Raw genomic sequence first — 27,541 nt, 5'->3', positions numbered from 1 at the left:
TATCCATGCCTCTCATAATCTTATAAACTTCTATCAGGTCACCCCTCAGCCTCTGCCGTTCCAGAGAAAACAACCCAAGTTTGTCCAACCTCTCCTCATAACACATGCCCTCTAATCCAGGCACCACCCTGGTAAACTGCTTCTGCACCTTCTCCAAAGCCTCCACATACTTTCAATAATGGGGCGACCAGCATTGAATGCAACACTCCAGCTGTGGCCTCACCAGAGTTTTATAAAGCTGCAACATAGCTTCCTGACTCTTTAACTCAATGCCTTGCCTAATAAAGCCAAGCATGCCTTCTTTACCACCCGATCAACCTATGCAGCCACTTTCAGGGAGCAAAGTCTTACTTCCATGAGAAAGATTAGTTGATATTGAATACTGTTAGTTTGTTGTTTAATTCAGTCAGTAACAAACCAGAAAAGTTCAGAAATATGTGCTGCACATGAATGCACTGATCAGTTTAAACATCATTACAACTCAAGTAATGAAAGAATAATGCATCAGTTTATGATTGGGCTACATTATCCTATATGTAGCAAGGCCCAACATGTGAGTCATCCGACACCTAATACACTCGAACTTGTACATTATCAAGTACAAAACAAGTCCTGGCACACCTATTATCCTCTGTATAACAAACTGAGCCATAAATATTAAACTGTATGTTACAAACCAAAGCCTGTGTACTATCCTATTTATAAATAGCCAGGCCTGCATGTTATCCTGCATTTAGGAAACTCCAAGCTCTGTAATATTAGCCGAGTTGCCCAGCAAACAGTCAGCCCATGTACCTCCTGCTCCTGTGCCTCTTGAAGAATCAACATAATTATAGTGGTGGTAAATGAGAGGAGCTAAGGATCCAGGTGCTACCTTTTTGCAATATTGTCCCATGGGGAAAATCTCAGTTCCTGTCCTTATTCCAACATTCACTGCCATTCATCAGATGTACCCAGACCACACCCAGAACAGGGGATTGTCTCCTGTTTTATTTAGTGCATTATTAAGATCACAGCTCTGACTCACAGTTGCATGGCTCTTATTTTTTCCATGAAGTATTTTTATTAAAGAAGCTGTAATTCATTGCAGTCAGCCCTGTGCTCTTTGCCAATATTTACCATCAGACTCAGCAAATCACACTGCCTGCCTCCTTTCACGATTAGCAAATCTTTACTTACTGTTAACCGTAAGTCATTAAAAGAAAAACATCTGAATTTAATCAGGCAGCCTTCTGGAAAGCCAGAGTACTTATTTTGCCTTGGGACTGTACTTTGTCATTGCTCTTGCTTGGCACTCTACCTCATCAAGGGACAAACACTGGATTGTTCCAACAAAACCTCGGGGTTTGAACCAGCTCCAGGTTTCTCGGATTGATTTTAATGTGGGCGTCTCCTGCATGAATTTTGACACGAATGTCTCCCCAACTCCTCATCATCTCCATTAAATGATATCCTACTTGGAAAAAAAAGGATAAAATGAGAAAAGTGGGCAAAGATCCAAAAACAGGATGAGTCATTTTAACTTATATCACTGGGTGTGAAGCAGGAAGCTGGGAGAGGGGGGGGGGGGGGGGGGGGGGGGGGGGGGGGGGGGGGGGGGGGGGGGGGGGGGGGGGGGGGGGGGGGGGGGGGGGGGGGGGGGGGGGGGGGGGGGGGGGGGGGGGGTGGGGGGGGGGGGGGGGGGGGGGGGGGGGTGGGGGGGGGGGGGGATGCAGAAGCACCCAAGATTCCAACATTTGGCAACTTTGGTCTGGATGCAGCATGGTTTCCCAGTAGTAACTTCCCCAATTCTGGTTATAGTACTGAAGTATCCCAAGGTGGCCTTCAAAATCTTTCATTTTTGCAGTGAGCGGCGAAGGAATTTGGGTCATGTGATCACCATAAGGAAGCCTCAAGCCCATTGGGCTAATAACTCAACCCTCTGGGCAGGAGAAGCGAGAGGAAGTGACGATAGCCACGCGACTGTTTGCATGCCGCTCTTTGGTGAGGTAGATAGGTGGATCTGGTGGAACCACCTCTCCCGCTGTACCTTGAGGAGGAAACTACCTTACTATTGATTCCCAATGGGTGGAATTGTCTGAAGGAAGCTCAGGATTCCTGACTGCTCAAAAATCCTCCCTGGACCTCCAGGAATAAATGAACTGTGGAAGGTCCCAAACTTTGGTTTGTACAGAATAACCTGATGTGGGATATAGTGAATGAGTGTGGCTACTGGCTTCACAGTGCTTGGATAGAAGAGGAGGAAAATGGATTATTGTCCAGTGACCCCTTGAGTTGGGGAGATAGATTAAGATCAGTTTTGATGTCCTCCCAAGTTAACAAGCCTTCTAATTTCAATGACCACTTGGGCTTGGCAGGTAATACCTGTGGAACTCTACCCTTATAGTCATTGAAAACCAGGAGGGAGAGGGGGCACAAGAAAAAAGGGAAAGGTTCAGTGTGAAGCAACAAACTGCTGGAGGAACTCAGCAGGTCAGGCAGCAGCTCTGGGGGTTCTCCCACAGACGCTGCTTGACCCACAGAGTTCCTCCAGCAATTGCTTGTTGCTCCAGATTCCAGCATCTGCAGTGTCTTGTGTCTCCAAGCTTCAGTGTGAGACAGCAAGGGAGAGAGTGGAGAATAAAAAGGTATAGGTTGGGTATTTAAAGCAGGAAGGGAGGAGGGAACCATCGTCTGTCTTTTGAGCTTAAGAAATTTACTCTATGTGGATAAAAATTAAAAGAAGCTGCAGAAGTTGGAAACCTGAGGAAACCTGAGAAACCTGAGATGTTGGATAGTCAGAGAATTTTCCCCCAGGGTGACAATGGTTAACACGAGGGGACATAATTTTAAGGTGATTGGAGAAAGATACAAGGGGGATGTCAGTTAAGTGTTTTTTTTTTTACACAGAGAGTGGTGGGTGCATGGAATGCACTGCCAGCGGAGGTTGTGGGGGCAGATACATTAGGGACATTTAAGAGACTCTTAGATAGACACATGAATGATAGAGAAATGGGGGGCTATGTGGGACGGAAGGGTTAGATAGATCTTAGAGCAGGATAAAATGTCGGCACAACACCGTGGGCCAAAGGGCCTGTACTGTGCTGTAGTGTTCTATCTTCTGTGTTCTAAAGCAGAAATTATGCAAACACTCAGCAGTTGGGCAGCCCCTGTTGAAAGAGAAGCCCAGCTAATGCTGCAAGTCTTGGTTGACCCTGCTTCTCTTTACACAGACACTGATCGACTTGTTGAGTATCTATCACATTTCCCGGCTTGGCCCAGAGCTGAGGACGGGTCTGGATCAGAGACACAGTGACTGATTACCTTCACTCTGGATACCAATGTGTATCAGGACGGTGTATAGTGGGCAATGAGTGAGCTTTATCATTGCATTCGTTTGGTGCGTTTTGGAGAGATTGTGTCCGTCACTAGTGTGGAGCCTGAACTCAGCACTTCAGAGTGGAGCAAAGAACTAATTAAGAGCTTCTTATGTTTCTTTTAATCTCAATGACCCATGTCAATAGCCCCACATCCTCAATGAAATTAGCATCCTGTTGTTCACAGTCCCCAGGATTGCTTACATTTTCCCAAGACTGACATTCTCTTTAATTGACCAATGTGGTTAATTTTCTGATCGACATCTCCCCACCTTTGCAGAGGGCTCCATCTAGTGGCTGCCTCAACACTGGTAACGCTAATCATAACTATTTATTTATTTTAAGTAGAAGTAATTTTAACCTTTACTTTTAATAACATTTTGACTTCCCTCTTAGAACCCCTTCCCACTCCACAGTCCATCAGCTTGCACAAAGATGCAACACAGATGTGCCCCGACCTCACTAACCCTGCTCTCCAAGAGGTACGATCAGAAGTAATAGAATGTGCTTTTTGTTAGCCAGTTGCAATTTTATTAATTTTCACCCACAAGCAAATTCTTTCTGCAAGATAAAACAAGCTTCCAACACCAGGAAATGAAATCCTGTTTGCCAGGACCTCCAGCACAGAAAATAGCATCAAGATGGCTCATGTTCCCAACTGCCAGTTCCAGGGAGCGCCCACAACAGCAAGTTGCCACGTGAACTTAACCCTGACAATAACTGGTAAATTACTTTAAGTACACAGTGACCATAAAGAGGCATGTGTACAGATATACTTAGACACAGTTATTGCACACACACACACACAACACACACACACACACACACACACACACACACACACACACACACACACACAAACACACACACACACACACACACCACACACACACACAACACACTTAGAATGCCCACAACTGCTGCACCATCTCATACAACTAATGCATCCCCATACATAATGACTACACATACACTTGTACAGAATGATCACTGACCCTCAAACTCATCTGATGCACACACATGTGCAGATGCTAATTCACATGCTTGAACACAACTAACTCACACATCCCCACACAATTAACTACACAAACTCACTCAGCAAAAGTCCTGGAATTCCACCCACAATGAAGTTCACCCAAAGTGATGAGTCAGTGTTATTGCACTCTTGTGACTGTTGCAGACAGAATAATAATTCCTGCAGTGTTAGACCTTCAGCCTTTGTGCAGTATCTGAGCTGGATCTTCTCCCTTTCCTCAAATGACTGCATATAGTTGGTGTGGGTGCACAGCTGGAACGTGTCACTAAGAAGCCAATTTCACTCAAACACAAGGTTGATTTAAGAAGAAACAGAATTGGTGCAGCAGTCCACAGTGTTCTGAGGCTTTGTCTAAATACACTGTTAAAGGCAGAGCAGAGACACTGGTGAAGTGAAGCTGTTGTCATGCTGCTTGGGTCGTCTCTCACTTCCGTCAGTCTCTTCGCTGTGTGCTTAGCCTCAGCCTGGTAACACATAACCTCACCATCCCTTTCCATCCCACATCTAGTCTGTTGCTGAGATTCCTTGTTTCATCCTCTGGAATCTTACTACCTGAGTAATTCTTACTGTGGAGTCTCTCTCTCCCTCTCTCTCTCTTTTTTTCTAATCACTAATCTCAATTAGTGCATGGGAATTGTATATTCTCCATTATAGGGTCAAACTTCAATGTTTCTTTCAAAAGGTGGCATCTTTAAAAGTGAAACCCTTCTTGTCACAGTTCTGATGTCCCGGGATAAGAGAGGGAACAGTTGGAGAATATGAACACCAACTCTCTGACAGAGGGGTCTTTGCTACTCACTAAGGTCTGGCTAGCAAGGTGCCAGATGATGAACACTAGAATAATGTGTTGCCATTATCACTGAGCCCTTGTCCTGCCCTGATCTTCTTACCGTGATACTGAATGCTTGCTATCTCTCCATGTCCAGCGTCCCTCTAATTCAATTAACTGCCTTGAGGTTTCAAAATAAATGTTTCATCTGGTACCTGTGGCAGGCCACACAACCTGTAGAATTCCCTTGGACATCAACTCCCCTCTACTACATCCCCCTCCTCAGCACCTCTGTCAGACACTTACCCCTACACACGCTGTGTCAATAGCCTTTCTTGATCTCTCTCACACAGACGCACATGTACTCTCCTTTTTCTCTGTTTTTCTCTCATTATCTCTCATTCTTTTTTTCACTCACTCTCTCACCTCTCTCACTCTCTCTCTCACCCTCTTTTTCTCTTTCTCTCTGTCTCTCTCTGTCTCCTCTCTGACACACACCCACAGACGCACACATACTCTCCTCTCTCTCTCCCTCTCACTTATTCTTTCTCTCACTCACTCTCTCACCCTCTCGCTCACTCTCTCTCTCTCACCCTCTTTCTCTCTCTTGTTCTCTCTCTCTCTTCCCCAGCTTTTCAAAGGCCAAACATTTTTCTTCAGACCATTCAAAAATATCAACATTCTATTATTACTTCCAACAAAACCACATTTTTTAAAAACAGAATGACTGGCAGACCTAATTTCTGATCCTTTTAAAATCCTCACTGCTGTTCTCTTGGTTAGCATTTCAACTTGAGATGTGACTGAGTATGTTGTGAAAGTGGCGATGATCTTGCAGGGTGATGTGCCACAAGGTTATATGTGGTAGAGACTGCCATTTGCACAGCACCTTATCCCCAGTGAAACCACTCACATACAGTGCATTCCTTTGAAATGCAGTCACTGTAACGTTGACAACTGCAGCAGTTGTTACTCATACATCTAATTTCAAGCACTGAGGTAAATGACTTGGTTTTTGTCTTGATGGTATGAATCAAAAGAGAAGTTTTACCCTGAAGGACAGAAAGAACTTGCATTTATGGTCACAGCTTTCGCAACCTCAGAGTATCTCAAAGAGTTGTGCAGCTTATCAAATGTATCTGCTCTAGCAGTGTGGGAAATATGGCCTCCACTTAACTAACAGCAAGATCACACAAACAAAAATATGATGCATTACCAGGTAACATATTTTAGTGACATCGCTTGAAGGATAAATATTGGGGAGAACACCTTTAACCTTTTATTGAAGTCATGCTGTGGGATTGTTGATATTTATCTGCAAGGCTCTGAAGCAGATAAGCCTTCACATTAATGCTTCATCCAAAATGCAATTTGGAGAGAATAAATCAAGAATTCCATGACCAGCAATGATCTTATTCAGATACAGCTCAACAATTAGCTCCAAATGTGATTCATGGATTACTACAGCACCACAGAAGATCCCATCGTGCCCTTTGACAGAGAGAGACAATTTGACATACTCTCCTCCTCTTTCCCCCAAAGCCTTGCAATTTCCTCCCCTTCAATTTGCTTTTGAAAGTTTTTATTGTGTTTGATCCTACAACCCTCTCAGGCAGTGGGTAACCAGTCGCTGCATGAAGAAATCCCTCTGTCTCTTCTGTTGATTGTCCTAACCCTGTGATCTTTGGTTACTGACCATCCCACCAGCAGAAACTCCGCAAAACCCCCTCATGGTTTTCAACACCTCTAATGAACGCCCCTAACCAATGACAGATACGGATCATCACTGAGGTTGGAAGCATTCATCCATAACAGCTATTGGCACATGTTATACGATTATTTAAATTACTTAACTGGATGATTGGCTTGTCTGCAACGGGAAGATGCAGATCGTGGTTCTCCCCGTTGCCAGTCATTTCAATCTTCCCGTTCCCAGTCACTTCAACTGCAATCTGCATCTCCCCATTGCCAGTCACTTCAACTCCCCCTCCCACACTGTCACTGATCTGTCAGTCCTCGGCCTCCTCCACTGCCAGGAGAATTCCAAGCGCAAACTGGAGGAACAGCACCTCACCTTCCATCTTGGAACCTTGCAGCCTGATGGCATGAACGTTGAATCCTCCCACTTTAAGTAATCTCCACCCCGCCCTTCCCCACCGCCCCCCCCCCCCCCAATGCTTCTTCTCTTCTTCCCTTTACCGGCCTCTTTTTTTTCTACCTTTCTTCCCTTGAACCCAGATCGCTGGTTCTGTAATAGCATTGCGCTAACCACTACGCTACCGTGCACCTGTTCATGTTGTGCAGCCTCTCGCAGGTACTGGGTGCATCTGTGTCTAAAACGCGATCAGAAATGGCACAGGAGGAACAGGTGAACTGAGAGTGAAACACAAGATGTAGAATGGGAAGAGGAGAGGCCATCAACTCGGTCACTCACCTCCCTGGTCACCCTGATGGTTTCAGCTTCTGGACTTTGTATGACTTTATTTCCTTGTTAATCCCATGTTTAAAAATGCTTTGGAGGTGAATTATGCCCTGGCTGCAGACAATTCACCTGGTCTGTTTTATGCTTCTCCCTTCCCGATGGTGAGTTGGCAGGCAGGAGTTGGTGAGTTACAATAATCGGCACGTTTCGGCATGGATCGGAGCTGCAGAACAAAACAGTCCCCTCCCCACTGCCTCACCTCACCTGTGGTTGACACATCCATTGTTTTGCTCCTCCTGGACTCAACTGTTCCATAAACCTCCAGGTGTTCTTCTGCGGTCCATCATCTGCAAACATGGACTTACCCAGAACTCGGCTTCACCTGCCTATCACCCGCACACTGCACCCTCTGGTTCTTCTACCCCCACAACTGGTTCTATCTACCATCATCCTCATCTGATTCCACTCCTTACTCATCAGACTCCAGCATCTGCAATCCCTTGTGTCACCCAGAATGTTGCCCTCAACATCCTGACCGATGCCATCGCATTCAGACATCACCAGTGGACCCATTGACCCATTTTGGCAATGCATTGATTTTTTTAATTCTCACCCTTGTTTCCCCATGGTTCAGACTATATCTGGAACCCATTCAACGTCACAACTGTCCAGCACCTCTGCATTCCTCCGATCCGGCACTTGGTTTCCCTCATCCCATCAAGGGCAAAAATACCTTCAGCTGCCAAGGTGCATTCCTCCTCTGGAGGTCCATCTTTATTAGTCACATGTACATCGAAACACACTGTGAAATGCATCTTTGTGTAGAGTGTTCTGGGGGCAGCCGGCAAGTGTCGCCACGCTTCCGGCGCCAACGTAGCATGCCCACAGCTTCCTAACCCATACGTCTGTGGAATGTGAGAGGAAACCGGAGCACCCGGAGGAAACACACACAGTCACGGGGAGAACGTACAAACTCCTTACAGACAGCGGCAAGAATTGAACCCAGGTCGCTGGCACTGTAATAGCGTTATGCTAACCACTACAATACCGTGCCTGCCCCATCAGCCATTCCCTCTTCTAAAACCCACTTCTAAACCCAACTCTCTGACCAAGATTTTGGTCACATTTTCTAATATAATCTTCTTCTGACAGAATTTCTTGATGCTGGATCACTTCACAAAACATACTTTACTGAAGGCAGTCACTACTGCAGGGACTGGTACAATAATGTATCAAAATCATATTACCTGGTTCAATTCATTCTTAAAGGTATCCTGAAGAACGAACGATGGGGACAGGTCTGTCATTGTACACCATTGGGGTACAGTACTGGTGGACACAGGTCAGGAAGGCATGAGGGGCAGGAAGGAGGCAGTGAGTGGGGATGAGGAGGGAGTGAAGGGGGAGTGACGGGCCGTGGAGATTGAGCGGCAGATGATGAGCAGTGAGGAGGAGAAACGGGGAGCGAAGAGGCAGTGAGGTGGGAGAGAAAGGGAGTGATGAGGAGAGTGATGGGGTGTGAGGGAGAAGTGAGAGGGGAGTGAGAGGAGAATGAAGAGTAATGAGGGGGAGAGTGGGGGAATGAGGGGGCAGTGAGGGGGGAGTGATGGGGAATGAGGAGCAACGAGGGGCAGTGAGGGGAGAGGGATGGCTGCAGAGGAATGGGGGAGAGTGAGAGCAAGTGAGGGAGTAGTCATCACACGGTAATGGAATTTTGCATTCAGTTTGAGAGAGAGAAGAATGGCTCTAGGATGAGTATTCGTAACTTTGATTATTCCTATTCTGAGGGCATGAAATCAGAGGGAACTGGAAAATTACATTAATAAATCAGTTAATCAAGATGCTAGCACACATTGAGGGGATCTTTCAGAACACACAAACACATTGCAATGAAAAAGAAAAATTCTCAGGGGATGTCCTACTATCTGTAGTTAACTAAAAAAGTTAAAGGTTGCGCAGAATTAAGAGAAAAGCATACAATTGTGCAAAAATGGATGGAAAGTCAAAGAATTGGGCTGAGTATGAAAAGCAGCAAAAGTTCATAAAGAAGGAAGGGCTAGACTATGAGATAAAGCTCGCTAGAATTGTAAAGATAGACAGTAAGTCTCTGTAGCTATTTTGAAGAAGTTAACAAGGTGAACGTTGGACTGATAGGAAGTGAGTCTGGGGAATTAATACTGAAGAACAGGGGGAAGGCAGATAAACTGAACAAACATTTTGCATCAGTCTTCACTATGGAGGATACAAGTAACATCCTAAAAATGTTTGTAAATTGGAAATTGAAAGGAAGAGAGAGGAACTTAAGAAAGTTACAATCACCAGCAAGGTGTTGCTGAATATATTATCGGAGCTGCAAGTCTTCAGGCCCTGATAAACATCATCCTAGGATTTGAAAAGAAGTGGCTAGTGAGAGGGTTCATGCATTTGCTTTAATTTGCCAAAATTCACTGGATTTGGGGAAGGCTCCATTCAATTGGAAGATAGCAAATGCAACTTTTTATTCAAAAAGAGGGGGAGGAGAAAGCATGAAACTGCAGGCCACTGAGCTCAACATTGAAAAGGTGTTAAAATTACTATTAAAAATATTATAACAGGGCACTTAAAGGTTAGCAAGCAAAGTCAACGTGGGTTTGGAAATTATGTTTGACCAATTTAGTGGAGTTCTTTGAATGGTGGATAAAGTAAACCAGTGGATGTACTAAGAATTCAACAAAGTATTTGATACAGTGACACATCAAAGGTTATTGGAGAAAATGATGTGCAAGGTATCATTGTAGTGTGAATAGAAAACTGCTTGGCTACTAGGATACACTATAAACATAAATGGGTCTTCTTCTGATTGACAGGATGTAAGGAGTGGTGTGCCACAGGAATCAATGTTGGAGCCTCAACTTTTTTAAATGTATAGAAATGACAAATTAAGGCACTGAAGTTATAATTGCTAAACTTGATGATGAAGGTATAATTGCTAAACTTGCTGAAGATAAGTAGAAATGTAGGTTGTGAAAGTGACATAAGGAGGGTACAAGGGGATATGGATAGGTTAAGTGAGTGAGCAAAGATCTGGCAATTGGAGTAAATTGTGGCAAAGTGTGAAATCCATTTTGGCAGGAAAAATATAAACCTGAGTTTGCATGATTGGTAATTGGTTTATTATTGTCATATGTACCGAGAGACGGTGAAAAACTTTGTGTGCCATCCAGACAGATCATTCCATATATCACCACATTGAGGTAGTACAAAAGGAAAAAGAATAACAGAATGCAGAATAGTGTTAGTTGCAGAGAATGTGCAGTTCAGGTAGGCAATAAGGTGCAAGGGTCCCAATGAGGTAGACTGAGAGATTAAGACTTCATCTTTATTGTACAAGAGGTCCGTTCAAGAGTCTTATAACAGTGGGATAGAAGCTGTCCTTGAGCCTGGTGGTATGTGTTCTCAAGCTTTTGTATCTTCTGCCCAATGGGGGAGAGGAGAGAATGACCAGGGTGTGAGGGGTCCTTGATTATGTTGGCTCCTTTCCCAAGGCAGTGGGAGGTGTAGACAAAGTCAATGAAGGGGAGGCTGGTTTCTGTGATAGATTGGGCTGTGTTCACAACTCACTGGAGCTGTGAGACAGTGGCTCTAATAGTTGCATCACCCAGTACCATTGCAGTTATATATAATATTGATAAGAACCTACAGCCTTTGGCCTCGAGGCAGGTACGCTACCACAAGCAAAGGCTATCCTGCAGGTGCTTGCAATGGTTATGGGAAACAAGAAGCAACCCCGAGGTTTAAACCTCACCAGTTGTGCCACTGAGTTGAATAGATCTTGTGTAGTGGCAGCAGGAAAATGAGCATGAAATGTACAGGAATATAAAAGCACAACTGTTGCATTTAATGTCCTCCAGAGATGCAAACCGATCACAAAGTGATGTAAGTCCAATTGACAGTGTGGGTTTAACTCTTGCCTTTAGGATAACCAGAGATGTCCATGAATGTCACCCACACCTAAAAACAAAACATGCAGTGGGTTTGAAGCCACATATCCCTCACTGTGGGGTTCCCAGCTGGCAGCTGCTCGCAGTGACAAAGCCCAAGGGTGCAACTGCTAACTTCTGTTTACATTGTTGAGAAATGGGAATTGATGCAGGAGAGAAAATAAATATACTCACAAAAATAGAGCCCTTAGTAACTCATTGTAAAACACTTCAGAATCAGTAACTGACACCTGTCATGTAAAGTGCCCCAGGTGATTATTTTAACACTTCTGTCAGCTGTGGCAAGAATTTCTGACATCAATCTTCCATTTCACACAAGCTCTGCTTGACGTACTAAGTGGTCCTCAAGAATATGTGTGGGGTTACCTCATGCTCACGAGCTTTCTTTGCTGGTTTTGAATAGATTCCAAGGAATGGAATGCCATAATGTGATTCTTGTTCCAAAACTCTAGTCTCAGTACAAAATTTAGGTTAGTGTGATTAATGGTTGGACTCAGTGGAACAGTGGGAGTCTCCTTTCTGGCTTATGAATCTCTGGGCAAGGACAGGGTAACGAGACAGACGGGGTAAGGCCACCTGAGGGGGACCAAGGGAGCAACAGCTAAAGAAATATAGAAGACACATAGTCAATCAGCCCCGGCTCCTTGGTCACCATTCAATTAGATCATGTCTGATTTCTAGCTTGACTCTATCCACTTACCTGGTGCCAAAAGCCCTTAATACCTTCCCAAAGCAAAATTCTACCAATCTTAATGTTAACATTTTTGGCTCTCCTCCCCAGTTGGGGGAGATGATTGGAGCTCTATGTTAACCAGTCTGCTGTGGCTCAATTGGTGGCTCTTTTGCCTCTGTCAGAAGGACCTCGATCGACAGACTTCCACTCCAGAGCCCGAAGCTTCAAACTCTTGACTGGCACTTCTGTGCAGTAATGCAGGAGCTGTGGTTTGGGTTTTGGTAGTGATTAGTGCTAATTGACAGCCATTCTGTGTGTTAGGAAGTGAAGCATTTGGGGTCACGCAATTTACACAATATCAGATTTAAGATTTGTCATAGCCATGTAAGGTCTTCCAAGAACTATTGTATCAGAGAATAGTCAAGAATTTAGATCATTTTGGTGTGAACAGTTCCTGAAGTGCCAAGGAACGAAGTCAGCTCCACTTCCCACCCAGCTTCGGATGGGCAGTTTGGCGCAACAAAGGAGGCATTGATTAAACAGCTCAATCAGACGTCACCGTGGAACGTCAACTTGCAGCATTACTCTTAGGCTAGAGAAGGATGAGTGGATTGAGGATGATTTTGAGAGCCTTGAGTCCATGCATCAGGAGCACACAATAACTTACAGAAGGTTTGCGAGGTACAAGCCACCGCAGAAGCTATCCTTCCACCCCGTCAGTTTCTGTCTGGTGAAGAGCCCGCGGTTCCCCCTTTGGCCTCATCAGCAACTCTGGAATCCACAAAACCGGACTGGAAACAAGTCTTTCTCGATTCCGAGGAGCTGCCTCAATAGAAGAAGGGAAAAACAACGGGGTTGTGAACATACATATTAAGGACACAGTTGTGTCTCATTCAGACCAATATGGGATGAGAAGTGAAGGGAAGGCGGTTCAGATAGAGTAAGCACCACGGCATAATCTGCATGGAGAAAGAGTTCACCCACATGATGAAGTTCCCTGATGGCTCCCAACAGGCCATAGAGTCACACAGCACAAAAACAGGCCCTTCGGCCCACCATGTCTATGTTGACTATCAAGTATCTGCCAATACTAATCCCATTCACCAGCACAGTCATCTGTGTATTATGCCCTGGTGATTCAATTGCCCATCCAGATGCTTCAAAAATTTTATGAAAGTCTCAGTTTCTGCCACTCCCTCAGGCAGTGCGTTCCAGATTCCAACCACCCTTTGGGTGAAAAAAAAATCTTCTTCAACTGCCCTCTAAACTTCCTACTCCTCACCTTCAACTTATGCCCTCTGATCTTAGACATCTCTGCCATTTCCTATTGTCTATCCTCTCCTGACAGAAAAAGAATTTTCTTCCCTCTCCTTCTAACTCTTCTAAATGTAATTATGCCTCTCATAATTTTGTACAATTCCATCAGATCCAATCAGATCCATCCCCCCACCCAGCATCATCTGCTCCAGGAAGAACAGACCCCGCCTCTCCAGTCTCTCCTCATAACTGAAACACTCCATCCCAGGCAACATCCTGGTGAATCTCCTCTGCACCATCTCCAGTACAATCACATCCTTCCTACATGGTGCACAATATCCCATTGCGGCATAACCCATGTTTTTGTAAAGTTTGTACCAAGACCTCCCTGCCCTTATATTCCATGCCCTGACTAATGAAGGCCAGCATCTCAATACCCTAACTATCCATGCTGCCACGGTCAGGGATCTTTGGACTTGTACATAAAGGTCACTTTGTTCCTCAATACACCTCCAGGGCGCTACTGTTCATGGTGTATGTCCTACCCCTACGAAATGCATCAAATCACACTTACCAGCGTTAAGTTCCACCTGCCATTGCTCTGCCCAACTAACCAGCCGATTAATATCGTTTCTGCAGCCTAAGGCAACCCTCCTCAAGATCAACAACACCAGCAATTTTCAGAGATGGGAAAATGGGATTTTGGGTAAAAATATGGATGTGTATTATTCTGAGAATTACCTTGAGAGGTTGGTGAGGAATTCAAAAGAAGTCCACTTGCATTCAGTGCATGATACCCAGGCAAATAACAAGTACAGTGTGATCAGAGTGACACTGAAGGCCACAGTGATTCACAAAGGGCCAGGTTAGAATATTTGATGAAAGGTGAAGACGAGACAATATCACTGATTCTGATGCACTCCAACATCTGGTGAACTTGCAAGTTCAACATAAGTAACACTGGCAAGAGCACAAAGAGACTTGGTGACGTTTGTAAACCTAGTGAATACATTAAATCTATTTCTAAAAGAAGGGGAAGCAGTACAGCACGCATAGCATTGGTGGTCATCAATAACTGTTGCTTTAAGGCTGGTCGTTAAGGATGGTGTCATGTGACTAACTGCCCTGGGCTGCAACAAAATCTGCAATAAAAAGCTCCTGAATAAATTGCATACACTTTGTCTCAGGTATGTCAGTCTGTACACCCCACAACGGGCTTTGCTAGATATTAACAAGTCACTGAACACACTTACTTTACAAGTGCTTCAGCGGCAGGGAGCTGAGGTGAAGCAATAGAATGGAAATAGATGCTTTGAGTGGTAGTGCAGATGAATGTACCAAAGCTCTTCGGGGTTAATAAAATCACAATAGAATCACAGAAGATTTACAATGAACCATACGGTCCTTCACGACTATGCTCACCAAGAAAGAGCTAACCCATCCTAATCCCACCTTCCGGCCTGAGGTCATGGCTCTTCAAGACTACAGCCAAGTACGTGTTGAGTATGACAAGGGTTTCTTCTGCCTTTACTATCCTGGCAAGTAAACAAGTTCCCAGACTCCTACCAGCTCCTGACTGAAAATAATTTCTTCTCCCTCCCTCTAACTCTTCCAAATGTAATCAGTGGCAGAATTAGAGGAGAGATGAGGAAAATTTATGCCCTTGCTTTTCATCCTTCTGCAAAGGGAAGTTGGTCCTTCTGTTCGGGCCCTTAATCTTACAAACCTCAATTTCTCCCCTCAGACTCCTCTGTTCCAAAGAAAACAATCCAAGATTATCCAGTCCTTTCCTCACAGCTATAATTTCCAGTCCTTGCAATATCACTGGTAAATCTCCTCTAACTCTCTCTAGTGCAAAGCACACTCTTCTGTAATGTGGTGACCTGAACTGTACACAGTGTTCAAACTGTGGCCTAACCAGTGCTGCTATATAAGTGTAATGCAACCTTCCTGCTCTTCAATTCAACTCTGATAAAGGAAGCACCTGTATACCTTTTTAATCACCTTGTTGACTTGTTCAGCTGCCTTTGGACGTGAACTTGTGAGAGTGTCCTTCTGTTCCTCCACACCACTATCAACATCCTCCAACTCACTGTATCTTCCTTTGTCTTGGAACACCCCACTGACCTCACACTTCTCTGGATTAAATTCCATGTGCCGCTTTTTGCCCAACTGCCCAGACCAATTGATATCTTGTCTAAAGCTCTCCTCCTCATTGTCTACTGCACGGCCAACATCAAAGTGCACACCAAAGTTGCAATGGGTTTGGGTTTAGTATCAGACAGTTCCAGTGAGAAGGCTGCAGTTGATGGCAAAGGATAGAGGCTAGGACAGAGGCTTCAGCCTTCTCTCTACTTAGCTTGCGAAATTTTAGTCTCTACTCCGAGAGACCCCATGCTCTTAGACAGTTCTATGATGCTTACACATCCTGAAAAAGTAGACATCGCAGTTGTGTGTGACAGAGATGGATGCCTGGAGGTACATGCTTAACATTTACTGAACTGCATACAAAAGTTGTAATACTTCAAAATCCCACAGGATTCCTTAGGTGAAAATTCCAAGTCAATCCAGTCTGTCATCTGATGTAAACCATTTTCATCGAAGAATTGGGAAAATGTTTAATTTGGCTCACTTTTTCCATCTGGAACCACTGACTTAATGTTGTCCTTCCACTCAGTCTTGGCTGAGATCTGCCACAACTCTAGTTAGCTATCGACTTTGTACCTCCCAGAGCCAATATAACACTGAAGGATCATTTCTCACTCAGCAATCAAGAACTCTGTTTGCCATTTAGACCTTTTGACAGTCTGCCCCTTCAAGAAAACACCTCTTGCCACACAGGCAATTTGTTTTTCTTGGAACATTACTTACAGAAGGAAATCTCTGACGACAGTGACAACCCCCGAGGTTTTCTGTCAGCTCAAATGCATTCCATCTTCAGAGTGGCATTTAACTTCGGATAGGTTTTGTTATTTTAGTGTTTGTTAATAAGGAGAGAGACTGGACAGCTGTGTGTGGAATGAGAAAGGACCGTCGGTGAAGGAAACACCACATCCCTGTGGTGGCTGACATCTTCAGAGAGGTCCCAGGAAATTCGTGTTCTTCTGGGCAGGTCTGTTCCCGAGCTCACAGAAGGTGAGGGTCAAATATCAGGAACTGATTAATTACCACAAGCTTGAAGGAAGGTTGTGGTAATTAATCAGTTCCTGATATTTGAACTGAAAGGCTTTAGACAATTTAATTCAATTCTTCATCTTAGAGTGCAGAACATAGAGCAGTACGATGCAGGACCAGGCCCTTTGGCCCACCATTTCTGTGCTGACCATGACGCCAATCTAAACTAATCCCATTTGCCTGCACGTAGTCTCTATCCCTCTCACAGAGAGTCATACAGCAGGGAAACAGGCCCTTCAGCCCATCTAGTCATTGCTGGCCAAGATGTCCATCAGGCGAGCCCCATTTGCATGCATTTGACCCATATATCTCTAAAGCTTTTCTAAAGATAAGATATCTTTATTATTGACATGTACATCGAAACACACAGTGAAATGCATCTTTTTGCATAGAGTGTTCTGGGGGGCAGCCCACAAGTGTCGCCACACTTCCAGCTCCAACATAGCATGCCCACAACTTCCTAACCCGTACGTCTTTAGAATGTGGGAGGAAACCGGAGCACCCGGAGGAAACCCACGTAGACACGGGGAAAACATACAACCTCCTTACAGACAGCAGCTGGAATTGAACCTGGGTCACTGGTGCTGTGATAGCGTTACGCTAACTGCTACACTACCGTGCCTGTCCTATCCATGTACAAATCTAAATCTCTTTTAAACATTATAATTGTACCCCAACCCCCCCCCCCCCTCCCAACCACTTCCTCTGGCTGCTCCTCCCATATACCCACTGCCCTCTGTGTGAAGAAGCTTCTCTTGTAAAGTTTTCCTCTCTCACCTTAAACCTATGTCCTCTAGTTTCAGACTCCCCTACCCCTGAGAAAAACTTCACGGCCATCCACCTTATCTACACGTGTGATGATTTCATGTATGCCTATAAGATAAGCCTTCAGCCTGCTGAGCTCAAGGGAATAAAGTCCCAGCCTATCCAAACTCTCCTTATAACTCAAGTCCTCCAGTTCTGGTAACATCTTTGTGAATCTTCTCTACACACTCTCCAGCTTACTAACATCGTTCCTACAGCTGGGTGACCAGAACTGCACACAACAGTGCCAAGTGTGGTTTCATGAAGGACTTGTACAGTTGCAACATGACCTCCAATTTCTGTGATGAGATTCCCTGCCTGTTCACGTGTCTGTCTAACTGCCTCTTAAGCGTCACTTGCTTGTCGGAAATAGGTGTCTGGTTTTTGTAAAAACTAACATCTCTTCATACTTTCTAATCCCATCCTATATGCCGTCTAGATCGTGCTGCATGCACACATAGGCTGCTTCATTTTTTGAGCAGTTGCAATCATCAGCGAACATCCACACTTCTCACTTTATAATGGAAGAAAAGGTCAATACTAAAGTACCTGAAGGTGACTGAGCCGAGGACCTTGCCCTGTGGAACTTCTACAGCCATGTCCTGGTAGGGAGGTGACTGATCCCAAGATGCACAACCTTTGTGCGAGATAAAAGCAGAGTAATGCTGGAAACCTTCAGCAGCTCAGGCCTTTGTTCCAATCTTTATCCATTTCATTCACCTTTTGTTGTCATTTTCTGTCAGTCTTATTTCCCAAAGAAAAGTGAAGATCTTCAACCTTCACCCTCAGTTTTCACTCTCAGTCCCCAGTGCTTGTCGTAAAGTCCAACTGGCTTCCATTTTCTGGGATAAAAACCAGCAAATGCTAAAGATCCTCAACAGGACCCAGGGGAATCTGTGGAGAGAAACGGAGTTAGCATTTGACATGATGACCTTTCACAGGTTTTGTCTTCATTGCAGCATCTGCGGTATTTTGCTCTCCCATTTGCTTGGACCAGTCTCGCTTAACTCCTTCTACCAACAAAGAGTGCAGACAGTCACACACCACCCCGACCATCCAAATCCCTGAATTCTTTACTTAACAGCGGTACAGGAGCGTACCCTCACAGGCAGCCTGCAACAGCTCACTGCCTGTCAAGGACCACAGTAAAACTCCGATAATTCAGTTCCAATTGTTCAGAAATCCTGGTGGTCTGGCATCTGTTAGTCTGGAATGTGAGCTGGGGTCCAGAGTGTAAGTAAGATGTGCAGACAGAGCCAAGGGTCTGGACTGTGGCCAGGAGCAGGGGTCTGGATTAGGGGCCGATTGTGCAGCCGAAGATGGGATTGGTGTCCCGGGACAGTATCGATCAGGAACAGTGGTCAGAGCTGGGATCCAAAGTGCTGGGATATTCCCCCTCCCTTTAAACTCACCAGGTTCACAGGGAATTGAATTACACTACATGCAAAAGAAGTGAAATTGAAGTGTGTTTGGGTATTATTAGGTGTGACATCCAATATTCCGGAATATCCACTAGTCCAGCACCACCAAGGTCCCAAGGTTGCTGGATAATTGGAATTTTACTGCACTAGAAACAGGCATTTAAGTGTTTGCCTTGCCAGTGATGTTCACATCCATGTGTGTGTCTAAAAAAAGGAGGTATTCTTCTAGTAACGAATCGGTAATTGGTTTATTATTGTCGCGTGTGAAAAGCAGATACAGTGAAAAGCTTTGTTTGTGTGCCATCCAGACAGATCATTCCATACATAAGTACGCCGAGGTAGTATGACAGGAAAAAAAACCAGAATTCTTCAAACTTTTGCAGCAAATGAAGTAGTTTTTGTTGCATTTACAAGAAACAGGAGCCTGAAAAATGTAATTGCTAAAATAGTCACTGGGTAGATATAACCTGATCAGATGTTCCCTTGTCATGTTGAGGCACCATCCACCATGGTGAGTTTGGACTCATTTTTCTAGATCCAGTCCTTTGAATTAATAATGTAAAAATGCTGGGAACACTCAGCAACCTCCATGAAAACAGGATTGGTGTTTCACGCTAAAGACCCTTCATATCTGAAGATTTTTAGCTTTCAATCACCTGCGAATTACTCATCCGGTAACATTTCCATGTTACCATATACATTCATTTCCTACTGATAAGGTATTATAGATTATTCTCAAATCATCTATGACCTAACCATCTTCTTAGGATGGAGACACAAGAGGCTGCAGATGACGGAAGCCGGAACAAATAACTCAGTGGGTCGAGCAGCATCTGTGGAGGCAGAGGAATAATCAACGTTTCAGGTCAAGATCCTGCATCAGGACTTCTTAAGATGTTTCTAACACCACCACCCGTCCCACAGCTTCCATCCTTCCCCAATAGCCCTCACCCTGCCAAGTTCCCTTTCCCTGGTAAGTGATGTTTGTTCACGTGGCACGTTGTACAAATGGTCTGCCTCTTTAAGGAAAGATTTTCTGTGCGTGTGACCCAGTGTTGGGATCTCAGTCACTCTGCAGCTTTCTGCGAAGAGAGATTTCATGCAGGATGATTGAGTCATGACAGTATCCTGGGAACAAGTCAAGCATGTGTGAAAAATTTTCCTGGCTTGTGTACCGGCTGCAAGTTCATTGTGTGATGTAGGTTTTGGTTGGAGAGAATGATTTCATTCAGGGAAGGAGCTCTCAGCTCAGGATGTGTATCAGTCAGCAGCAGCCAAAGCCTTGGGAACCCAGCAATATTACAGACTCCAGTACTGCTGTTCCACTAGATCTAAACTATAAGACCCTTTTTCTGTTGTGCGCCCAATCCAACTTGCCTGCCCATCAATTCTATCTCCCTAGGCATACATTGACTTCCAGTCTTTCAACAGCATCAATTGTAAATCCTGGTCCTTGTCTTTAATACCTTCCTAAGGCCTCATCCATCATTGTCATTGTAATCTCAGTGAGTGAAGATGGAGTAAACGCTGGCCATGTGAGCCATGCCCATGTCCCAGGATAAACACTTAAAAATTTCTCCCAGCTCCTGATACCAGCATCTTGTACACCACTCCTCCTTCCATCTGATAGTTACACCACCCAGGCTCCACGTTCTGCAATTCCTTCCACTGTCTAACGGTAAAACTCCTCTCCCTCCAGCCAAGGTTTGGTCACCCAGTCTCACATAGAAATCGTGGGAATTTACAGCACAAAATGAGACCAGTTGGCTCATTCTCTCAATCCTTGCATCATTCCAGGCCAAAGAAGGACTCTTGAGCTGTTTATGTTGATTCCATGCCAATTCTCAGTGTGTAGTTCTGTAGGTTAGAGGCCATCCAGTTAGTTATTAAATGCGATGAAGGCTTATGCCTCAATCACCCATTCACAACCTTACCACTCTCTAGGGGATTTCATTTTTTCTCAATGTCCTTCTAAGTCTTCTACTCATTATCTGATATCTGCTCCTCCTGGTCATTGACGTTTGTTAAATCGTAGTCATAAAGCACAGAAGCAGACCCTTTAGTCCACCATCAACCCTCAGTAGTTGCTGCACTCAGACCTTTCTCCTTTCTTGATGATGGACACGATTACGGAGTCTCTGAGGTTCCCTGGTATATCCTCCTCTTGCCAAGTATGGACGATGAGATTGTGGATTTGTGATGGAACCTCTTCACCACTGAGTTTTAGGATTTGAATGGTGATGCCATCTGCTCTTGAGGTCTTATTTCAAAAGCAGGGATATCCTCGTAGACCAAACCAGGTAATGCTGGAAATACTCAGCAGGTCAGGTCACATCTAGGGGAAGAGAAACAAAGTCAGAATTAGGTCTGAGACCCGAAACGTTGACTCTGTTTCTCTTCCCACAGAAGGGGCCTGACCCGCTGAATATTTCCAGCATTTTCTGTTTTTGTTTCAGCTTTCCATCATCTGTGGGTTTTTTTCAGTTTTACCCTTGCAGACTACTTGCTTCAGCCTGTCCTTGACCCACAAATCACAGCTCCATAGATACTACATGACTTTTCTGACATTTTCTGTTCTCTTCCTTATTTATAACATTTCTACTTTCTAGTTTGCTTTTGTCAAACTCTAACCGTTTAATTTTCTTGGTAAGAAAAGACCTCTAAATTTGCATTTGGATTTATGTAACCAATTTCTATTTATACTTTGTTTTCAGTAAAAGTGGAAACATTCTCCAAATGTATGCTCTCAAACCTTGTCATAGAGAAAAGAGCAAGCCTGTTCAAACATTCCTCACAGTTTTTGCCTCTCAATCCTTGCATCGTTCCAGAAAATCTTGTTTCTACCTTCCCCTTATCCTTTTTGTAATTTTCCAGAATACTTCTTCAAAAAGAGATCGGCCAAACATAAAAGGAAGAGGGGTAGCCTGGTAATGAGGAGGGGATAAAGGTAGAAGAGAGAAAGGATCTTTGCTCAGGAAATCTAGATGTAGATATTTGGATGGAGCTAAGAAATAGCCTGGGACAGGAAACATTGGTGGGAGTTGTCCATAGTGGTCATTTAGCGCAGGGTATGAATTAGGAAATTAGAGACACATGTTACAAGGATACAGGCCGTCCCTGGGTTATGAATGCCTGATTTACAGACACCTCTACATATGGACGAGCTCCCATAATATTATTAGATTCAGAAGTCTGAGGAACGTACACGCATAGGTTGTTATGAGCGGCAGAACCAGTTTCCTCTTTCTCTCCAGTAATTGTTCTTTCTTATCAGTCTTATGTGTTTCTGATGCCAGTTTGGGGGGCGGTGCACATGCTCCTGTCTACATCAATGATGCTGAGGTCGAGAGGGTCGAGAGTTTCAAGTTCCTAGGAGTGAACATCACCAATAGCCTGTTCTGGTCCAACCACGTAGACCCCATGGCCAAGAAAGCTCACCAGTGCCTCTACTTCCTCAGGAGGCTAAAGAAATTTGGCACGTCCCCTTTGACACTCACCAACTTTTATTGATGCACCATAGAAAGCATCCTATCTGGATGTACCACGGCTTGGTATGGTAACTGCTCTGCCCGGGACCGCAAGAAACTGCAGAGAGTTGTGGACACAGCTCAGCACATCAAGGAAACCAGCCTCCCCTCCATGGATTCTGTCTACACTTCTCGCTGCCTCGGTAAAGCAGCCAACATAATCAAAGACCCCACCCACCCGGGACATTCTCTCTTCTCTCCTCTCCTCTCCCATTGGGCAGAAGGTACAAAAGCCTGAAAGCACGTACCACCAGGATTAAGGGCAGCTTCTATCCCGCTGATATAAGACTATTCAACAGTTCCCTAGTATGATAAGATGGACTCTTAACCTCACAGTCTACCTTATTATGACCTTGCACCTTATTGTCTGCCTGCACTGCACTTTCTCCATAGCTGTTACACTTTATTCTGCAATCTGTTATTGTTTTACCCTGTACTACCTCAATGCACTGTGCAATGAATTGATCTGTATGAACAGTATGCAAGACAAGTTTTCACTGTATGTCAGCATATGTGACAATAATAAACCAATTCCATACTTCCAGAATTATGTTCATTACAACACTGCAGAGGTGTGGTTACCGTATCGAGTGACTTTGGTGTATTTTTGACTTATGGACAAAATCAACAGATGGATGCCTGTAAAAGTGGAACCACTTCGTTACTGGGGATGGCTTGTAATCCTCTTAGTCAGTCCCTCTGGATTGAAGCTGACTTCAGAAATCCATTCTGGATTTGTGGGTTCTGAGGCAATGAGGTGAATGTGAGAACCCATGACTCTTCCAATTTTTGTGAGGTGGGCACTCCTTCAACTACCTACACAAGGCCTCTGTGTGCTCCCGACACAGGGACTCAAGGTTTTCACTACTATCCAAATGCTCCTTCTCCACGTTGAGTGGTCATGGGCTGGAGATTCCACTGGAGTCAGTGGGAATGCTGCATTTTTCAAGGAGACCGAGAACTTCCTTGGATCCTTTTCCATATCTCCCTGCTAATCCCTTCCATGGGAAGGCTTTGAAAAGAGTGTCTACTTTGGGAGTCAGCTGTAGGGCATTTGAGCAATGTGTCCTATCCAATGGTGTCAACTGAGTGCATCTAGGTCCTCAGTGCTGGGGATATTGGGAGAGGACGCTGATGTTGGTTTGCTCATCCTGCAGTGAATTTGGAGGAATTGCAAAGAAAGGTATTTTTCCACTGCCTTGAGATGCTTTCTGCAGGTAGTCCAGGAACCAGAAGCATAGAGAATGGCAGGGATCAATACTTGCAGTAGACCATGGCACCATGCCCAACACAGTGGGAGAGTTCAATCTGTATATAGACTGTGCAAAAGTAAGTTATCAGTGATGGAGGGGAGGAATTCAGTATTAGATGTTTTCCAGGTCAGCATGTTGAAGAACAAATGAGGGAACAAAATATTTTAGATTCTCTCATTGTGCAGCAAGGAAGGGTTAATTAATAATCCAGTCGTTAAGGGACCTTAATGGAAGATTAATCATAATATGATAAAATTTTATATATAGTGTGAGAGTGACTTATGTCAATCCTAAACAAGGGTTTTTTGTAGCGGTTAGTGTAACGCTGTTACAGCACCAGCGACCCGGGTTCAATTCCGGCCACTGTCTGTAAGGAGTTTGTACGTTCTCCCCGTGTCTGCGTGGGTTTCCTCCGGGTGCTACGGTTTCCTCCCACATTCCAAAGATGTACGGGTTAGGAAGTTGTGGGCATGCTATGTTGGCGCCGGAAGCGTGGCGACACTTACGGGCTGCCCCCGGAACACTCTACGCAAAAGATGCATTTCACTGTGTGTTCTGATGTACACGTGACTAATAAAGATATCTTATCTTATCTTATAAACAAAGCAAACTACCAAGGTAGGAGAGATGAATTGGCTATCATAGATTGGGATATTGCAGGAAAAGGTTTGGCAATAAGTTAGCAATGTCTAACATTCAAAGGACACATATTTACAGCAATTTTTGTTATCTCTTTAAGGCACAAAATCTATCAGGAAAAGTCGTCCTTTGGCTAACAGGAGAAATGAGATGATATCAGAACAAAGGAAAAGGATGATAATGTTGCCTTAAAAAACAGCAAGTCTGACGGTTGGGAAAATTTCAGAATTCAACAAAGGAGGACCAAGAAATTGATGAGGAAAGAGAAAGTAAATATAAAAGTGAGAAACATGAAAACTGACCGTGAAAGTTTCTACAGATGGAAGAAAGAAAAGATTGGCAAAGACACCCTGAAACAGGAGAGATTATGCTGGGGAATAAAGAAATGGCAGAGTAATTAGACAAATATTTTGTCTGTCCTCATGGAACAAGGCACCGAAAACCTCAAACAACTTGTTGAGATTGAATAAAGAGCTCCAAGAAATTAGCATTAGTAAACAAAATAGTTTAGGGGAAATTAATCATTCCACAAGCCAACAAATCCCCAGGACCCGGGGACTTGCAATCCCAAGGTTTTGAAAGAGGTGATCATGGAGATAGTGTTTGCACTGGTTGTCATCAATTCCATAGATTCTTGAGTGGTTCCCACTGACTGGAAGGTGAAAAATGCAATCCCTATACTTAAGGAAACAGAGAACTACAGTTGGACTGATATCATAGTAAGGAAGGAGCTGGAAAATATTATTAAGGAAGTGATAATAGGCCACTTACAAAATAACAATAGGACTGGACAGAGTCAACATAGATTGAGAACATATAGCACAGGGACAGGCCCTTCGGCCCACGATGTCTGTACCAACCATGATGCCAAATTAAACTAATCCATTCTGCCTGCACACATATCCTTCCATTCCCTGCATATCCATATCCTTCCATCCCTGCATATTCATGTGTCCATCTAAAAGCTTCTTGAATGACACTATTGTATCTACTTCCACTACCAACCCTGACACCAGGCACCAACCACTCTCTGTGTAAAAAACCTGCCCCTCACATCCTCTTTAAACTTTCCCCCCTCACCTTAAAGTTATGCCCTCTAGTATTCAACATTTCTACCCTGGGAAAAATTTCTGGCTATCTACCCTATCTATACCTCTCATAATTTTATTAATTTCTATCAGGCCTCCCCTCAGCCTCCGACACTCCAGAGGAAACAATCCAAGTTTGTCCAACCTCTCCTTATAGCTCACACCCTCTAATCCAGGAAGCATCCTAGTAAATCTCTTCTGAACTCTCTCCAAAGCCTCCACATCCTTTCTGTAATGGGGCGACCAGGCCTGGAAAGAGTGGAGATGCAGAGGAGACTTCCATTAGTAGGAGAGTCCAGGATCCCAGGACACAGCCTCAGGAGCAGGGGGGAGATGGAAGAAGAAAGATTGTTTGGGACGTTTTGAAGATAAAATATCTTTATTAGTCACATGTACATCGAAACACACGGTGAAATGCACCTTTGCGTAGAGTGTTCTGGGGGCAGCCCGCAAGTGTCGCCGCGCTTCCGGCGCCGACATAGCATGCCCACAACTTCCTAACCCATATGTCTTTGGAATGTGGGAGGAAACTGGAGCGCCCGGAAGAAACCCAAGGATCATGAGTAACTTGACTAACCTTCCCTCCACTCCCCATCCTCCCTTCAGCACCCTTTTCCACATCATTCCCAACTTCTTCTCATTTCCACCTCACCTCATTTCCCACCATCTGTCTTCCCAATTCCCTTCCCAAACCCTACCCTTTCCTGTCCTTGCCATATACCATATTATGAACAAACATGAACCTCCTCCATCCTCCTCCCAATCCTCCCTCCCTCTCCAAGACATCCTCATCACCCTCCCCTCATCACCCTCCCTTCTCCCTTCTCACCTGCCACCTGCCCCAATCCCACACATTGCCAGACTCACTCCTCCAGTTCACTGCTCCACCACTCCGTCCCAGATCTTCCTCACCCCAGCCCCTGCTCAGACCCATCCCACCTCCCCACAACTGCACACACCCATTCCTTGCCCTCCATCTCGATTCTTCCCTCCTTTTCCCCAATCCCTTCTCCTCCCCACCCCTCTCCTGTTCAGAGCCTTCCCTCCCCTCTCCACTCATAACCTTCTCCGAATGCTTCTCACCCCTAGTCCAACTCTCTCTCTCTCTGTACATATATACTGCATATATGTATATGAGTAGGACAGTTTTAAAAGTTGTTTTGTATCACATGGCAAGATGTTTGATATATGGTTGTACCAGACTCTGCTATACAGTTGGACATAACAACCTCCAATAAAGGATTTTCTGTTTATAGCTCTACCTTTGTCTATTTGCAGACACTTGCAGCAACGTAAAAACACGAGCAATACCCTGATCCAGTGCAATGAAAGTGGAGAGTGGGGATCTCTGAGTGCTGGTGTTGGTTGGTAATGAGCATGGCAGATATGAATGAGGGTCAAAAGCTCAATCATTTGCCCTACATTTAGAATGAATGGGAATGTTCCTGAGTGTACCTTTGGGATGCTAATAGAGAGGACAGTTCAGAAACATGTGGTGATACAGGAGATTAGGGAGTCAATAGATGAGGAAGGTGATTGGGCCAGTGATAGGTGAAATATTATGAGCCTCTGAATGCTATGAACTATAGATGGGGTATCATATGAAGACAGTGATAACTCTGATGGGACTTCAAGCGCCAAATGTGGGCAAATAGGACTTGCTTAGATGGGCATCTTGGTCAGCATGGATGAGTTGGGCCCAAGGGCCTGTTTCCATGCTGTATTACTCTATGACTCTAAGTGCAATTTCCTGACCTTTTTGGATGGGGTGTTTTGGGATAGAGTGTGTGGACTAGCAGATGGGAAAATTTAAATAGTTGTAGGATGCCCACTAGTCGGAAGATGGCACAGTTTCACTCAGGGTACCATTCTGAGGGCAAACAGAGAACAAACACACAGATGATAACGACAGCTCGGCTGCCTTCTACATGACCAGGTCACACGCGCTCAACAAGTAGGTTCAGTGAAGTCGGTAGGTCACAGGGAGACAAAAAATGGGAGGCCTTGGATGTTATGGGAGTTAGATGTCATGTCATGACCATGAATGTAAGGGTTTTTTGCACTGCTTCTTCCTTTGTATATATTTTTATTGTGAATAAAGATTATTTTTGAAATATCTAAAAAAATTTCTGCTAAGATCTC

General features: G+C 44.5%; 1 long non-coding RNA gene across 1 annotated transcript in view; it reads left to right on the top strand.

Annotated features, from left to right (window-relative positions):
• The window catches only part of LOC127583702 (uncharacterized), a 45,289-nt gene extending 18,655 nt beyond the window's left edge, over positions 1-26,634 (top strand). The window contains exons 2-3 of the long non-coding RNA XR_007958290.1: positions 19,660-19,865; positions 24,412-26,634. This is a non-coding gene — a long non-coding RNA (uncharacterized LOC127583702). The remainder of the gene's footprint in view (positions 1-19,659; positions 19,866-24,411) is intronic.
• Positions 26,635-27,541: the final 907 nt, after the last annotated feature.

This window comes from Pristis pectinata, chromosome 27 (genome assembly GCF_009764475.1).
Source record: "Pristis pectinata isolate sPriPec2 chromosome 27, sPriPec2.1.pri, whole genome shotgun sequence".
Classification (NCBI taxonomy): domain Eukaryota; kingdom Metazoa; phylum Chordata; class Chondrichthyes; order Rhinopristiformes; family Pristidae; genus Pristis; species Pristis pectinata.
This window is presented reverse-complemented; position numbering and strand designations above follow the sequence as displayed.